The sequence below is a fragment of the Columba livia genome, chromosome Z (assembly GCF_036013475.1).
Source record: "Columba livia isolate bColLiv1 breed racing homer chromosome Z, bColLiv1.pat.W.v2, whole genome shotgun sequence".
NCBI lineage: Eukaryota > Metazoa > Chordata > Aves > Columbiformes > Columbidae > Columba > Columba livia.
Genome location: NC_088642.1, coordinates 80,796,018 through 80,814,310, shown reverse-complemented (window position 1 = coordinate 80,814,310; position 18,293 = coordinate 80,796,018). Strand labels below are relative to the sequence as shown.

Genomic DNA, 18,293 nt, shown 5'->3' with positions numbered 1-18,293 from the left:
AGCTTTGGGATGTGGAAAATAACTGGGCTGACTGATCTTGGCAGCTGTTGAGCCTGTCGTTACCCTGAGTCCTGGTTATGTGCTTGGTACCTCTGATGTACAGACAGCACAATGCTAGATCCTGAATGACTCCTGCTCTTCACTGACAAAACCTGTTCTCAACTGTTTTTCAGTTTTTGGTCACAGAATCACGGAATCACAGAATCGACTGGGTTAGAAAAGACCTCAGAGATCATCGAGTCCAACCCTTGTTCCAACTCTAGTCCGTTTACTAGATCATGGCACTAAGTGCCATGTCCAATCTCAGTTTAAAAACCTCCAGGGACAGCAAGTCCACCACCTCCCTGGGCAGCCATTCCAATGCCTGATCACTCTCTCTGTAAAGAATTTCTTTCTAATATCCAGCCTAAATTTCCCCTGGTAGAGTTTAAGCCCATGTCCCTTTGTCCTATTGCTAACTGCCTGGGAGAAGAGACCAATCCCCACCTGGCTAGAACTGCCCTTCAGGTAGTTATAGAGAGTGATGAGGTCACCTCTAAGCCTCCTCTTCTCCAGACTAAACAACCCCAGCTCCCTCAGCCTCTCCCCATAGGTCTTATGTTCAAGTCCCTTCACCAGTTGTGTTGCTCTTCTCTGGACCCGCTCCAGCACTTCAATCTCTTTCCTGAACTGAGGGGCCCAGAACTGAACACAATACTCCAGGTGTGGCCTCCGCAATGCAGAGCACAGGGGAAGGATCACTTCCCTTGTCCTGCTGACCATGCTATTTTTGATACAGGACAGGATACCGTTGGCCTTCTTGGCCACCTGGGCATACTGATGGCTCATGTTGAGCTTCCTGTCAATTAGTCCCCCAGGTCCCTTTCTGTCTGACTGCTCTCCAGCCACTCTGCGCCCAGCCTGTAGCGATGCAGGGGGTTGTTGTGGCCAAACTGCAGCACCCAGCACTTGGCCTTATTGAACTTCATCCCATTGGAATCAGCCCATTTTTCCAGTCTATCCAGATCCTTCTGCAGAGCCCTCCTGCCTTCCAGCAGGTCGACACTCCCTCCCAACTTGGTGTTATCAGCAAATTTGCTGATGATGGTCTTAATGGTGGTTGAACACAAAAATATTAGTATTCCCAGTGGCACAGACTGATGCTAAAATATCACAAAAACTGAGTTCGTGCTACACAGGGACCCCACCATTGGAGACAGTCTCTTCTTTTCTACATTCAAAATATCCTGAAACACCCTGTTGAGAAAATGAGACTCTTTAGAGTTGTGAGCTGCCTTATGAAAATGTTAGCACACACGTACTTTTTGGAAAACCCTTGCTCCTCACACATTTATTTCTCACCATCCATCCCTGGGACCCAGCGGCTGTGCTGGGAAGACAATGACTTCTGTGTGGTCCCATCCCACCTCTCCTGCGGTATCTGGATGTTGCTCAGAGAGGCAGCTGTCCGTGATTACAGATCTCCCTCATGTCATGGGTCACATCACCAGGAAAGTGGGAAGGTTCAAGATGACAAACTGAAAGTAATCTGTCACTGTCAACTCCACAGCATCAAAGGAAAAACAAACCGTATCTGTTCTGGCAAATGGTGAAGGGAAGAAGAAAAGCACAGGCTGTTAGGTTAACGTAGACAGACAGGACTGACCTCTGCTATCTAGATTCGTTTATTTTGCTGCAGTATTTTGCATACTGAAATCACTTTTGCCAGAGAACCTCCAAGTACTTTGCAGAAGATATAATTAAGATCTGTGGCACCTCTGTGAGATTTGACTGCAGGCGTCCTGCGATTGGTTGACCCTCAGAGAGCTGCTGAGTCACTCAGGTGAATACCTGAGAAGCAACCGAGATGTTCTGATTTGAGTAACCACCAGATGTAAAGGTGACAATGGCATAGACAGCGGAGGGGCATGGTGATAGCACTGCTGATGGAAAAGGTCTGAGAGATCTCTGAGCCACAAGTGCACAACTCAGAGCTGAGAAAAAGAAAGCTCAATGTTGGTGAAGGAGTCTGAAGGACCATGACCTCTGTCCAAGGGTAGAAAGGAGCTTTCAGTTATGGTGAAGAACTCCTGGCATCAGTTTTCAAGCAAATGACAGACCTTTTAAATGGTGTTTGTGGTGCTCTTAAAACATTTAATTGAAAACGGGAAAAAATATTTTCTTTTTGTCTCTTCTGCATGAGTAATACACCAGCTAGATTTGCTTCGGCAATCTTAAGCATGTGATCACCATTGCCCAGTATTAATCAAGAGCAGTGAATTCAGCTTCCACAATACAATCAGTTCTTGTTCTCAGCTTTTGAGAGTTCATAATTCAGTCTTACTGTCATTTCTTTCCTCTTCCATGTTCTTTCATGAAACGTAAACCTGCACAGAAAGAAACCAGAGTCATTAACTGCTGGAAACTTTAATGTGCTACAAAACCAGAATTAGAAGTGATAATGAAATTTCCACTGCTGAAAGCAGTCTTTGCTAACTGATGTATGTAGTGAGAAAGGTGGCCACATAACCAATAAAAATAAGAACGGTGTTCGTTTTTAATATGCCTCATTCATGTTTGCTTGAATTGGCAAGACACCAAATGAGACTTTAAGTTAAGATGTTCCTTTTAATTTTCAGTAATTAAAATAAATATATGTTTAACTGTTTCCATTAGACTCTATTAAATCCAGTGTATTTGACAAAATATCTTTTAGAACAATATCTACAAAACTAAATAACATTTGTCATGTGCTTTGGAGCAAATAAAATTAATTAGTCACCAAAACCCAGATTTGATTCTGCAAAAGCAGCTCGCCACTCAATTAATTGTATATCCATGGAGAGACGCTGTTTTTACTACATGAGATTTACCTTTTTCCCCTAGGAGCTAACTAACAATGAGCAGGAACAACCTGAATTGTGAGAGCAGATAAGATTAGCCTCCCTGACTGTCTGTCTGATCCCTGCTCCATGATCAGCTGGGCTGGGAATCCAGTAGCTCCAAACTTCACAAAGCAGCCTCAAATCACAAGCCAACAGCACAGGTTCTTGCAGGTGTGAACTCTTGCAGTCTATAAAGGGCTTATAAGTCCAGGTATTGAAAACTGTTTTCCAGGTCCTGTGCCATGGACCCAACACTCTCTCATTCAATCAACGAGACGTCAATAGCTGAATTCAGAGGAAACAGTCATGAGCCCACTAGGAGTATTTCCACAGATGTCCTCAACATAACACTAAGAAGTTGTGTCATAACTGCTGCCAAAATAGCAAGTTCTCTGTCTTGGTCTTAAATTCTTTTTTTAGTGACAAAAACCTTTTACTGAAAATACAGGTTTCATTTTGCTGAAGAAAATAAGCTGAGAGATATTGTTGCCGTTTACAGTTTCATTAAAAATTCAGGAGGTGTCCTCCAAACCAGGAGCAAGATGAGAAGTCAGTTCTGATTTCAGCAGGGATTCCAAAACACCTAGTGACGTCAAATGTTGGAATTTGTTACAGAACACGCAAAAAAGTAAATAGCAATAGTTGTACCAAGAAGAGTATTGTTAATAACAGCAAAAGGTTGAAAACAGACAAACAAAAAGTACAAACAAACAAAAAAAAACAAAACAAAAAACACAGGAGAAAAGAAATAATAAAATCAAAACGTGTAAGAGCTTCACTTGGTGGAGGACAGCTTCCCAAAAGGTGGAGTTAGAAGCAGTGAGTGACAGAGTTACAGGAAAAAGAAATTAGGAAAGAGACAGAAAAGAGGGACAAAGCAGCCAAGGTGCTTTGTACAGAGCCTTGTCCTGAGGAATGAACACTGAGGAAACCAGGTAGCCAGACTGTACAGAAAAGGGGGCAGTTAATAGTAAAATAGAGGAAGTATCTTGAAAGGGAAAAGGAACTGGCAACTGAGACAAAAGCTAGCAGATAAACATAAATAGTGCTATGAAATCAAAGAAAATGAGGCATACACACACAATACTAAGAGAAGAGGGAAAGCCAAACCACAGAGCTCTGCCAAGGGATCAAACCCTGGAAGATTCATCTAGCCAAGAATTGTGAGGGCTTGTTTTATTTTTGATTTCTTATTCCTGCCAGAACATATAAACTATATCTATTTACTTAGGGGAAAAAAAAAAAAAAAATGTATTGCAATACAGCCAATTTCTCTTGGGGAAAAAAGGATGCTGTAACAAAAATGCCTGAACAGTTTTTCACAGTATATGCAGGGATGCTGGAAGTGTTTGGTAAAGCTAGAAGTGTACCAGGTCTCTCCACAAGGCTGATCTGCAGAGGTCACACCATGGGCCAGATTCAGATGTGCTTGTGGAGGCTGATTAGCCTGTGTCAGGCTCAGTCCCATTGAAATCAATGAAACCATTTTCAATAATCAATCTGAACCAGAAAATCAGGGTGTGGTCCCAAAAGGGGCTGTGAGATTGATAATATAGCTCCTGCTTTTTTAATAACAGTCTTAAACTAACTTTGCAAATGTAGGCTTTTTACAGACCACCACAAAAAAGGAAAAGCAAGGAAAATGGATATCCCATTTTGAGGAAAGAAAATATTTGGTTACTGGTTGCTTGTCAGGATCTAAGTGAGCATCTGTTTGCAGATCTGCCAGCTTTGACAAAATACTGGAGAAATTAATTTACCTCTATAATTAAAAAAAAAAAAAAAAAGAAAAAAGAAAAAAGAAAATAAAAACCCACACCCATGATTTGCACACGGCTCCTGTACAAACACTGGCTATAGATGATCTGAGCTTTGAGCACACACAGAGGTTGGCAAGTTCAGCTGATGGCTGTGCAGAATTTAGGCCAAGCGACACACAGAGTACAGATCCCCTCTCAGCTTCAACCCTTCTGTGAGATTTTATCTGACAATGTTTTCCCTTACGCACACCTTCCTTCACGTCCTCAAAGAGCAAGGGGAAGCAGGAGGCACTGCACCAAATAGTTCTCCTACAGCCTGAGCAAAACTTTGGCAGGGTACTGGGGCTGCTTGTCAGGGCTTGGAGCTCTGCTGAAGTTTTCAAAGTGATTTATTTTTCTTCCCTTTCTGCCCTCTTTTGCTTTTTCAGCATCAACTGATATTTGACTGGCCACAAGACCTTTGAAACTGGCACAATGTTTTTGCTTACACCTTTGTTTTGACTACCCAAATTTGTGAACCCACTTAATCTACATTTATCAGAAACTAACTTCATTGGCATAACTAAACCCTTCATTTGAGGCAGCTGTAAATTTTCCAAGAGCAAGTGATACTGGCTTTTTCCCTTATTCTAGCCCTCTCTTTTCCTATGACTATGCAACACGGATGTGAATTTTAGCTTTGCATCATTGCCACAGTGCAGAACTGTACTCTAATCCAGCTATCCTTTTCCAGCTACCTATTAAACTATATCATTACACTGCTACTCACTGAGCGTGAATAAAGTGATGCCAAAGTATTTGGAAATACACTTAAGGGATGCACCACCTTCAGGCAGTCTCCAGAAGAAGTAAAAGCAAATCCAACTATTCTGAAAGTGCTTTTGTGAGTAAATTGCCTCAAAGAAATTGCTGCATTTTAATGAAATACTTCCCTAATATACTTTAAAGAGATGGAAGGCCAAAGGAGATTGACTATGACAGAACACGGACAGCTGAGAGGAGAAGGGCATTCCTGAATAAAAGCTGGCACTTAACCTTTGCATACTTTTCCTTGTATAGTGGAAGAGCTAGTCTTGGGTAAGGACAGGATCAGCTGGAAGTGAAGTCTTACCAGGAGCAGTAAAAGGTACCCTATCTCACACTGTGCATAGAGTTATTGTACATAAGCACAGCCTGTTGCTTCGTGTAATTGTATGTAGAGAGCAACAGTATTTTATAGACCTGTAAATGCAAAAGCCAAACCTGCTGCTGGATTTCCTGAAGTCTCGGAGACAAATACCCACCTTAAAACCTCTCCTACTTTCAGTTTTTTGTCATTCCCACTCCAAAACTGAAAGGCAGACGTGAAACTGTGATTGTACAGGCATTTGTACAAAGGGCAGCTCTGAGATTTGGCTGCATCTCGTGGCTACAGATACGATGTGTATGTCAGAGCTAATGTGCAGGATACAGGAGGGGTATATACTGCACACTCAATTGTAGAGGAGGGAAGTAGAGAATAGCCTGTTACTCTCCCAGACCAGTGAAACCTGCTCCCAAGAGAAATTTAGATCTGTGCAGAGTGAAGCTCTGCCAGCACATGTTGGCAAATGAGGGATCAAGGGCTGGGAACTGCCTGCACGGACGCGGCTTTGGGGCAGAGGGGAAGGGAAGGAGGCTCGGAAGGTATGCAGTTGTTGTGTGCACAGGGACAGATATCTGAGAGCCGTGAGCTCAGTCTTTTTCCATGACCTAAGCAATGGTTAAAGGTTTCCATTCCTGCTGGATTCAAGTCTTGCCCTAAGGCTAGCCTTTCTTGTCTCAGTGGCTTCGGATACACCCCAGTACTCTTGAAATCCCTGTAATTTTAAAGGAGAGGTGTATGAGATTTCTGTGCAAGGTGAGAATGGATGAGTGCATTCATTTGCCAGAGGACTGATTTTCACTGGCATAATACATCTCCCCTTTTAACCCAGTTAATAAATTAAATGTATTAACTAATAACTAATAAATTAAGTAGTAATAAGCTACGTAAGAGCAACTAGTTTATTCCTCACAACAGCCAAGTATAGACTCAGAAAGGGAACAGTACAGTATCACATTACACAGCTCGTGTTTCTCTGGAATTCTTATGGGAAAACAGAGTCAGATGACCTGCGGGGAGGTCTGTTGGGGGCCAGCAGATATGTGCAGCACCCAAATCACTCTAACTGTATTAGCTAAGGACTATGAGAATTTTTATTAATGCATGTTTACAGCCCATGCAACACTGAACATTTTTCCGATAAAAAACAATGGTAATCCATGAAGAGGTACACGGTGATGTGTACTGCTCTGTCAGAGTAGACTTACTGCACGAACTTACAAAATTCAAAGGGTTTGAAGTATACTGAAGGGTTGCAGTAACTTAATTTAATGTTCTCATCAGCAAGTGAATGCCTCACACACCAAAGGCAGTTTTGGGAGCTTACATACCGGGGAGGACAGGGTTACTAGGAGAAAAAGACTGTCAGTTTTGGCACATAGAATCGTGGAATCATTTTGGTTGGAAGAGACCTTCAAGATCATCAAGTCCAACTGTTAACCCAACACTGACACTAAGCCATGTCCCTAAGAATCTCATCTATATGTCTTTTAAACCCCTCCAGGAACAGTGATTCCACCACTTCCCTGGGCAGCCTGTTCCAATGCCCGACAGCCCTTTAGGGAAGAAATTGTTCCCCAGATCCAACCTCAACCTCCCCTGGCACAACTTGAGGTCGTTTCCTCTGGTCCTGGCGCTTGTTCCTGGGGAACAGAGCCCGACCCCCCCTGGCTCCAAGCTCCTTTCAGGCAGTTCAGAGATCAGAAGGTCTCCCCTCAGCTCCTGTTCTCCAGCTGAAGCCCCCAGGTCCCTCAGCCGCTCCCATTACACTTGTGCTCCAGCCCCTTACCAGCTCTGTTCCCTTCTCTCTACTCGCTCCAGCACCTCAAGTGTTTTCTTGGCATTAGGGGCCCAAAGCTGAACAGAGTTTCAGCCTGTGACTGAAAGCTGTGAAGGCTGAACAGGTCTAACTGTGAAAGAAAATGAATATTCTCACTGTTGGCCTGTCCAGTTAGCAGGGAACAAGCCAGGCTCTGGCTCTCAACCTCTGAGGAAAAGAGCAAATCTGCCAGAGCACTGCCACAGCTGTATGCAGCAACCAAAAATGTGCTGGGAAGTAAGGCACTTTCAGGAATGATAAACAAAGCCCTTACTCTTCCAGCCCTGCTGCAGGCAAACCTAAATTGCTTCAGGGATCCTATTGTGACAGCACAGCTTTTCTGAACCGTATGACCTATGGTAGTTTAGCCTGGTTGTATAGGTATGGCCTGAGATGAAAGCTTTAGTGTTCAGGCATGCTTGAGCTGCATCTGCCCGGAAAGGAGAGGGATTAATGAACGAGGAGCTTCCCTGAGAGATGGGCAGAGACTAGGAGATGTCCTGAAAAGAGAACAGAACACTCCAGAAGCACATTGGATTGTTTAAAAAATGCAAGCTGATCCTTTTATTTTTTTCTCTAAATTAAGCTAGATAAAAAACTGAGTTTAAGATGCTTGCTTTACAGAGACCTGCTGTCATGTAATAGTACCAGTCACTCTTTCTCAAAGGTCTAAAGGCACAAGGGCAGTTCATGGACCACAGAAGAAACGCTTAACCAAGACAGAGTATTACATCCCAAGCCTGATCACAATGTGTGAGATTTGTAAAATTCTTCCCCATTACATGTCATGCCACATATTCGAGGCCAATGGTGCTGAGTTATTTTATTTTTAAACCATAAGAAGGTCTGCAGGTTGTGTTTGTCTTTTTAAGTTTATGGTATCTGCTAGTGACTGTTATCTTCAGTATTCTTCTCTGGAGTTCACCGTAATGAACAATGTAAAAGGAGTGTGAGAGATAAACCTGGACCCTTCTCTTTTGAAATGTGTAAAAAGGAAAATCTTAAGAGGGTTTTTCTTCCCTAAATTAACTGACTGCTTTTGTGCACCCATTAATAGCCTCTGCTCAGGCTCATGTACCCCTGCCAGTGCCAGAGTCACAAAGCAAGCCCTAACAAACAAAAACACAGCATACTTCTTCACACTTGCCCCAAGACTCCCTCAAAACTGGGTTGGCACTGCTTGAAAGAGGAATCCCATCGTGGCTCATGACTAAACAATGAGGAAGCATACCTATCCTCTTCACAGCCATCCTCAGAAATGCCCAAAGACTCATTTCTCCCAGCATGATGAAATGTAGATGAAACTGCAGTGAAAATGAACTGTGCATCAGTGCTAAAGTATTCACACCTCCTTGGAGAGCTAAATGGGGACAGTAAGCTAATCGTTGTGACACTGTATAACTCAGTTCATGGGGAACCCAACAACAACAACAACAACAAAAATAGAAATACAGCATCTGAATCTTCTCTTGCAGCCCATGGCAGGCTTATTCTTTGTCTTCTGGACATACATGTTTAGAAAGATTTCTTTTACAAGGTGGTGTTTAGTATTGCTACAGCTCAACACCTTTATTTAGAAAGGATTTGGTAGATTTTATCCTCTAGCTATTTATACCAGCCTTGTTCTGCGAGGAGACGTGTGTTGCTCAGTCATACTGGTTTGCCACATATCACTGTCTCCTGCTTCTTCCAACAAGACACAACTGACCTTACACAACCATGTGTTGGTGTATTCTTCTACGTGACTAGCAGTTTGTCTTCTGCCAAGCCTACAACGATCACCAAGAAGCAGCAAATGACACGTTTTCCACTAGTCAGGGAGGTGAGATCCAGCTCACAACTGGCTTCAGAGTAGGCATCTCACCCAAAAACCTGCCTGAAGATGAGAACATAATCAATCCACAGGGGTCCAAAGAGCCCCAAAGCCATTTCATAGTTTCGAGCCGCTCTGGCCAACAGTGTCCAGCTTCAGAAGAATTCTTCTGAACGTAGATAACAAAAGGCAGCACCTAGTTAGAGGTGCCTCAGCCCCAGGTGAAACATGCCGCCCTCACTCAATCTGGTCCTGCTTGTACTGTTGCACAGGGTGGCTGGCTCCAAAAGCTTTTTGTGATGGGCCATAACCCACTATTGCCTCATTTTAACATGACAGAGCCAAGCTCGGTTTTCTATTCTCTAGGCTTGGAGCACAAAGATAGCCAATACTGGGTTTTCTTTTCAAGACTTCTAAAAGTGTGGGATGAGTTGTCAAAGTGGCAAATTTTGCTTTTCTTTGGCACTAATGTTGTTCATGTTTCTAACCAAGAAAATGGCTGGAAATTTTCCTTTTTTTCCATCTAGTAAGGCTGCCACTCCCTCAGAGTCAAATGACTCAAACGTTTTCTCTGTCGGCTGAACAACGATGATTTTGTGGTGAAAGTGCTGACATTGTCCTGCCCCTGGTAGGTTTTGCTGCCCAGAAATTACTAATTCCCTGTGTATGATTCTGGAAAATTGCAGAGAGTACTTAGCTGTATGTACTGAAGATGTATCTCAAAATAACATTAACTAATCATCTCTCTAAGCTCACATAAAGTATTACAACACCTTTAATTGTGTCAAGAATTAAAAATGGAATTAAGACAAAAGAACCGTGACTCTTCTTCCTATTATTTCTTTTTCCTCATTTCCATATATTTGTTTCACAGCATATACCACACTTCATCATGGTAAAGTACTGAATCCTCATTCATTTCTGATTAACACAAGTTAAGTATTTTGAGTTCTTCATCTGAGAGTGACTGAAAAATTATATCCAAAAAAGTAGTATTTAATAATTGGAAAGTATCACTGTTGTGTCATTCAGAAGCCATTCTGGTCTTGAACTACTGGTATAACTGTTGTTATGCATTGGAATATTTGCCTAATTATGGCAGTATCTCACCTGGATATAGCTTATATCTTCAAGTGCAGTATAAAAATGTTAAACAATGATAGTTCTTTCATTATGGGTGGTTATATGGAGGTTAAGTTACCACAAGGTTTGAAATTCAGATCTTACTCTTCACTGCTCCAACAACATAAATGTTAAAATAAAATTGTGTGTGGGATGCATAACTTCCTTTTAAGGTATTTTCTCAGATTCTAAACTTCATATACTCGTATTGAAACCTTTGCAGTCATTTTAAATGTTTTGTCACCTTTCAGAAGCTCTCTGCACCTCTTGAAGGGGACTGAGTAACCTGCCTTTTCTAAATCCTTCTAAAAAGTGAAGACTTTTTCTTATTTCTGGCATCCAAAACCACCTTTCTGCTGCTCCTTCCTGCCTTTTCGATCCTCCCTGGGCACACTCCCCACTCACCTTCACCTTTTCTCAAATCCCGCCATGAAAGCCAACATCCCCTGCAGTCCTTACAGGAATAATCAACTCAATGTTATACTTTAATTCATAAAAAAAAAAATTGGTATAATACACTTCAAGCTGATTTCATATTCCACTTCTTTGCTTCTCAGTCTTTCACTTGGCCACAGGCCCAGTAGAGCAAGGACTGTTGACTTTGCAGGGGGTTGAGCATCCTCCCAACACAGCACCCTCCAGTTTAGGCACCACGCTGCTAAAACCAGATAATTTATCTGCAACAGATAACCCATATATATATATATATATATATATATATATAATATATACATATATTATGTGTTCATCTGCAACAGATAACCCAAACCACTCTCAGTCTGTAGCTACCACACAGGGCTTCTCCATAACACTGGGTACCAGATTGTCTTTGGCGTCGTTACTTCACTTGCACAAATATCTATATCACAGAGCTTATGTGAGTTAGTGGAGTATTTCGTACGAGAAGGTATGTCAGAAGGCATAGTTAGGCACAGTGCCATTTTCTCTAGCAATAAAACCAGCCTCAGAAACTCGTGTCCCAAACCCCAATAACCCATGCTTCACCTCCCTGGGGTTGTGTTTTTAAGCCACATGATACACTGGAAATCTTATTTCTTTTTGCCAAATTTAAGTAAGCTTCAGGAAAGATAATATCTGCTTTGGCAGAAAAGTAGAGTGCTTTGGCAGGAGGTACGTGGGCTTGCAAAATTAACCTGTAAACAATTTTAGGACAAAAGTGAGCGGGTTTGTGGTCTGTGATGCCTCAGAGCCAGGCTTTACAGGTCCCCAGCTGTCCTACCAAACCACAGTCCGTGGACAGAGTGGGTACGTGGATTTTACATGCAGGGATACAAAGGACTCAGTTGTTCTTCCTCTGAAGCTAATGTACTCCAGAAAAAATTGCACCGGGGTTTCAGCAAGCTCTTATTAAAAAGGACACCATATCTTGCTCTGCCTTCAGCCAATTCAGTGTTAAAAATCAAAGCAAAGAAAAATTTAGAGAAAGTGAGATAACTGACAACCAATCTTTTCACTGCTTCTGCAAACATGCCATCAGAAGTGCTGGCACCACCACTGATGTGTCCTGGACACAGGATGTGCACAGGGGCTGAGACTTGTCACTGAGCATCCCCTGGACAACTTCAAGGCTGGCAGGTCTTTGCTGGCCAGTATTCTGGACTAAGTGTACACAATGGAAGTTCACATCTTCATGCTACAAAAGGTGGCAAGACAAAGTTCTATTTTCGTAACTTTTTTTATTTTTTTCCCCAGCATGACTACACTCAGGTGTAGCGGAGCCCAGTACCAGAAATACTATTCAGTGTGAGCTGTTTCCTAAAGGAAAAACGTGTGAGAATTCAGATTACTTTGTCTAGCACAGCTGCTGCTTGCACTGCAAAAGGAGAGCTGCAGCTGATGACAAGGTAGTATGGAGTATGACACCTCAGCTGGGCCCCCTCCAGGAGCACCAAGCCAGCCTGTTGCATGATATGTATTTCTTAGTTGTCGATAGTGTATATTTACAACAACCTAAGCCTCATTTATGAATTCAATAAGTTAAACTGAAATGCTGGGGTAGACTTTGCTGGTTTTGGAGCAGAAGGCTGCAGAGTTGAGGACCACAAGGCTGGAGTGGAGGCTGGACTTCTGCTTAGGGTGCTGCCTTCATCATCACATGGCTTTTTGGAGAGCAGGTAAATGGCATTCTGACTCAACACAGATTTAAGTCTAAAAGGGAAATAAATGTACATCAGATGGTCATGTTCAAACCATAAGGGATTGGCAAAGATGTCAACAGTATCTTCTTTACTTTGACCTTCTCACAGTCTATTTTGTAAATACTAGTAGTTCAGTAATTTAAATACTTGTGTACCTTAAACACTTGCATAATTCAGAGTGAATTATTTCAGCCTGAGTTTTACAAAACCTTTTGAAGGAATGAAAATATGTTAACATTTCCAACCTGAAAGTATTTGTTTACAGCACAACAAAGAAGAAAAGAGGTGAAAAAGATTACATGAGGAATAAAGATCTCCCTATTTATTCATCACACACTTTCTAGGGCTTTTTGCTCTTTAAATTTGTTCTAATATTATCAGAATTGATTTTTAGTCTCTCTGATCCCAGAGGAAATGTCTTCAGTGAAGCTCTCGGTGGATGACTGTAATGAAGAATCAGCTTGCAGAGCTGTTACTATGGTGCTTTTAAGTGTGGAGCTTCTAAAAAATTAACTGATAAGAAAATTCCAATGCACTATATTTAGAAGTATTTCATTTTCTAGCTTTTGACATAAAATAATTTAAAAATTGAAAGTCTACATAGAAATTGTTTGGTTTTTACTGCAGCATGATATTTTTTAAAACATGTTTTTGTTGACTTTTAAATAAACCCTGAATTTAGTAAAAAAAAAAAAAAACCAAAAAAAACCTTGCTTACAAAATGCTCCAAAAATAAAACTGGAAGCAAGTATTTTACTGTTCATTTCTCTGGGTTTCGTTTTGTTTTGGTTTTGATTATTTTTTTTGTCATTCTGAGAACCAAATCTCTTAGACTCTACTAGAAAATATTTATGTACAAAGAGCTCTACTTGAATGTTTACCTTTACTTTATACTCTAGGAAGGCATTTTAACAGGGGTACTACTTTCTGACTCTCTTGGAAAAAGCCCAGGTCTATTTTTAGATGCCAGCGTCCTAAATTGTGTACTATATCACACAGGGCAATGCAAGCAAAAATGGCAAATTCAGCTTCCTATTATTTTTGAGCACGAGCCAACACTGGCACATTTCTGTAGGACAGCCCAGCTTACAGCCCTCTGTAGTCACCACTGAAATCATTATGAGGAATATGGGATTATTACAGGCACAATTGTATTTCACATATGCAGTTTATACAACCTGAATAAGACTGAGTGCAAAATAATTCAAAATAACACCAAAGCGCACATACATATTTGCAGAAATCTCAGTACTGTTTTTACCAATCAGTTTATACTAACACTTTCATTTGAATCGTTCCTATCTGAAGAAGAAAAAAAAAAGGAAAAAACACTCCTCTCCACACTATTTATAATTAATTGCCTGCCAGCGCACAATTAATTTCCTGCAAACTTGCTTGGCGGTGCCCTCCCTGTCACAGCCCGGCTCCTGCCCCCAGCCCCCTTTGTGGCCTTAATGGCTTTCCTGCACCACTTATAAATGAGGTAAAATGCTTGACAATGACACTTTTTCAGTGTTGACCACCTGCACTTGTCTGCAACCACTTGAAACTCCACTCACAGGTCTGGCAATCGGATTCCACTCCACTGCTGTTTCATAAATGGCTCACACAGCACCACAGGCACGGCCTCTAAGCAGCACGAGGAAAAAAGTAGGAATTGAGCTACTTTTGATAATTAGACAGACAAAGGTAATCTGATAAAAAATAAATACTGACATCTAAATTACACTCGTTTCACTTTTGCATCACCTTCATGTCATCTTTCCATTTTTGCGTCATCTCTGCATCTTTGCATTCTCCTTTGCAATATGTCTGGCAATAATTTTGCCGCCGGTAATTTCACAGAAAGAAGAGGGGTTATTGTAAATGATGATGAAATAATAACAATTAGGTTTTGCAGTTCTCCAAAGGCTTTGTGTGCCAAAAGTCCCACAGAAAAAAAAGAAATTACCTATGTGACTCTGGAGCATCCAATTGAGGTAAGCACTGAGACAGGAACGTCCTGTGAATAACTCCTGAAAGGCACCTGATTATGTGGTTGTATAATATTACTTGAGCCCTCTGCAGAGTCCTAGAAATCAAGCAATGAAAGATGTGTATAGATCAATTACCGGTTGATTATATTACCACCGTTGGTATTGTAATCTTGTTATGAATTATGAATCATTTTATGGTCAAAGAATCAAAGAATCATAAAATAATGATGTTGTCCCTTCACTAACTTTTCAATAACAGCACTGTATGGCCTCTTGCAATGATGTAATTCTGTTTTGCTTGAGTAAATTTCACCTACTGTCTCAACTGCCTACTGAGAAAGAGAGATGGAGTTGTGTGGATGGGCAGTGGGTCACGACTGCATCCGAACACGTGCACATCACTTGTCTCAGAGCCGAGCAAACTGCTGGGGCCTTGCTCCAGCCCTCTGCATGCTCTCAGTGTGGGTAACAGAATTATTGTGCTACAGGGCATTTTGTACCACTCAGAAACTCTGATACTGTCTGTGCAGCCACCCTACTCTGTAGCCCCTGCTACAAAGATCATACTACATTTTCCTAGCTCACAACCCTTTTCTACTAAAATAGAAAATTTTATATATTTAAATATAAATATAAATAAAAATTTTATATATTTAAATACTCTTTGAAAGGGCAGCTTTTACTTCTTATATTTTATGTTCCTAGTTTGTATTTCTTTGCATAAAGAGAATTCATCAAGGATAGTTACTTGAATATGGTAAATGTAGTTGGTCAACCTGATCTGGTTGAAGAAGTACCTTCTCATTGCATTAGTTGATCTTTAAAGGTCCCTTCCAACCCAAACTATTCTGTAATTCTATGGTTATTGTGAAGCTTCAAGTCTAACACTTTTATATATTTAAATCTACAGGCATATACACTTATATCCACATGTGATGGCAGGTACATATTTATTTTCTATCACTTTTTATTATTTTATTTAAATATTTATTTGCATTTAGTACCAGAGAACAGAGAGATGAGGTTGACATGGATCCTTCCAATTTTTGCTCAAGCTTTTAACTGTTCTCGCACTACAAATAATCCAACTTGTGCAGAACTGCTTGTAGTAAATATAATTCTTTAAAACTAGACCCCTAGAAGTTACAGCACAGGATGGAGAGTAAAGAGTGCTGAAATCTACTGTTGATTTCCTTATTGAATTTCTGTGCAAAGAGTGGTTAAGTCATTTCACCTGTTTCCTTGCTATTTCACAGGGATATTGTAAAAATTGAAGTTTTAATTTTGGAACCTCAGGACAAAAGGAGTGGTATGAGTCTGCCAAGTGATTTCGTGGTTGTTATTGTAACTTGCAAGAAGCCTGAAAAATCAAATCCTTAACATGGATTTTTCCTTCATTATTTTTTAACATTGTGTAATTATTGCAGGGAGTGCTGAGATGGATACTTCAGTGGCTTTCTAAATTAAACATCTGAGATAGTGTTTTTGCAGGGGGCAAGACAAGAGAAATTACACAGGTTTACAAAACAGGTGGACCAAGCCTTTTAGGCCAAGTTTTGCCTTCATTAAATGTAACTTTTGTTTCTGTAGTCATAAAGTATTCTGTGTGCCCCATACACATTGCCATTCATTCTTCTGCTAGCCATGGAGAACTGGGGCACCAAGAGCAAACGTTCAGTTAATAATACACATTTTTATGAACATTTTTTATTTATTGACCAAATAATGTTTTCCCCTGCCCTACAAGAAGCCTTAAAGCTCTTAATATAATGTAGAAGGCGTTTTTCCCCTGCAGGTTTTCAATAATTCTTTTTCTTTTTCTTTTATTTTTTTTGTCTTTTTTTTTTTTTATTAATCCTGTTTTCAGTAAATGAGCAAGAATGATTTTCTCTCTTTTTTTTTATGAAACTCATTTTCTTCACTTGATTTCCTTCTGGGGTCAACGCCAGATCTGAGGCTACCCATGGGCATCAGAATATCCCACCAGACTCACCTTGGCCAAGGGACCACAGTGATCTGATGTTCAGAATCTACTTTCCCGCTGCAGCCTGTTGGTTTTATATTAAGTCTGAAGACTGCACGTGACCTCAACGGTTTTTTGATCAAGCCCAATTGTATAAACACAGATGTAAACACTCTGCTTCAAGGGGCCGACTCCTTCATCAGCAACGTGCACAACTCCCATCACATCCAGAGAGAGAATAAACTCCCGAGTGTGTAAGTTCATTGTCTGCTTCCTCCTCTTTGAAATATTACATTTTTAGAACCTCAGTTTTAAACACACACTATAAATCTGACAGCGAGTGTTACTGAAGTCCCAACTCTAAATAAATAGTTTAAAATAAAAGATGTATAAATACCCATCTGTCCCAACAGTACAGTTTGCAAGGGAGCGCTGTAAACACAAAGTAAATTAAATGGGATCCACTTTTGAGGGGTGGATGGCTACTTAAAACCGTTATTATAGAGAAGATTTTGTTGTGTGGCGCGACAGCACGTACCCATGTGGCTAACCCAGAGCTGGTTGAAGAAACAAACCCCACCCATACCTAGGAGCAGTGCCATGACCAGACCACAATTCCTGCGAGGCATAAATTTAATTTGCTGAAAATGAAGCACAGACACTGTCGCAGCTCATTAGCCAGCAACAGATATATTGCAGTAGAAGAAAGTGGAATTTGGTGGATGGTCCAACTTCTACATGTGCTGTGAATAAAACAGACTATTGTTTTTTGATAAAGGAGTATTGTTTTGAATGTGCCGGGTAGCTAAGTAAAGCCAGCAGAATTTTTTGGCCAAATATAGTCTCTTGCTCACTGCTAAAAATCCTAGCTTTTAAATTAGGAACTGAAGTCATTGAAAAAAAAGTTTACATTCCTTCAGCCGGCTGCAGCAAAGCCAAACAAATGTTCAGCTTAATATTCATCTCTTTCATGAACCTTTCTTAAATGTCCAAGTCAGAAAACACCGTTGCTATTATTTAGTAATGTGATGCTTAAAGCATTGGTTTTCTTTCCTTCTATCCCTCTCGCCACCCCCCACTTTTATTTTATAACTTGTCCAGAAAAGACCCAGTAGGGTCACTGCTGTGGTATTAGGCTATGAGAAGCATTTTGTAACTTAAAGAAATCATGGTTTCAGATTCTGGCATCAGCTCCAGTTGTAGGTCACAGTTACTAGCAATATGTTTTTGTTGGGCTTTTGGGTTTTTTTGTCATATCCAAAACCACTGGAAAAGAGGAAAAGAAGGTGTTGTTTTTCACAGTAGCTAGCTGGAGTTGTGATATGGGTCTAGAAATCTAGCAGAGCTTGGGAGACCTGACTGTAAAAAAAATGTGATAACTGCTACATTTCTTTAAGGCAAAGCTGTGCAAACTACATGCAGTAAAATTATTGAGATGAGTAAAGTAACCATCGGAAGCCTAAATTGTCTTCTACATCCTTTGATGTATTTGCTGCTCACCGCTTTTAGTTACTCTGGCAGGACAACAAGGCTTTTTGGTTCCAGGGTCTGGGTCTGAACCAGCCAGCCCCATTCCTGCCCCAGCAGAGGTGCCAGGACTGAGATGGAGGGATGCAGACCATGTCTCACACCTCCAGGAGATATCAGGAGTGTTTGGCCCCAGGAGATGTTTGGCCCTTGTTTCAGATGTGCCA

At 41.0% G+C, this 18,293-nt stretch overlaps 1 long non-coding RNA gene across 1 annotated transcript in view; it reads right to left on the bottom strand.

Moving 5' to 3' along the window:
* Window positions 1–958: 958 nt before the first annotated feature.
* The window catches only part of LOC110360560 (uncharacterized), a 48,205-nt gene continuing 30,870 nt past the window's right edge, over window positions 959–18,293 (bottom strand). Inside the window, exons 8-9 of the long non-coding RNA XR_010469076.1 lie at window positions 14,612–14,731; window positions 959–2,366 (exon numbers count right to left, since the gene is read on the bottom strand). This is a non-coding gene — a long non-coding RNA (uncharacterized LOC110360560). The remainder of the gene's footprint in view (window positions 2,367–14,611; window positions 14,732–18,293) is intronic.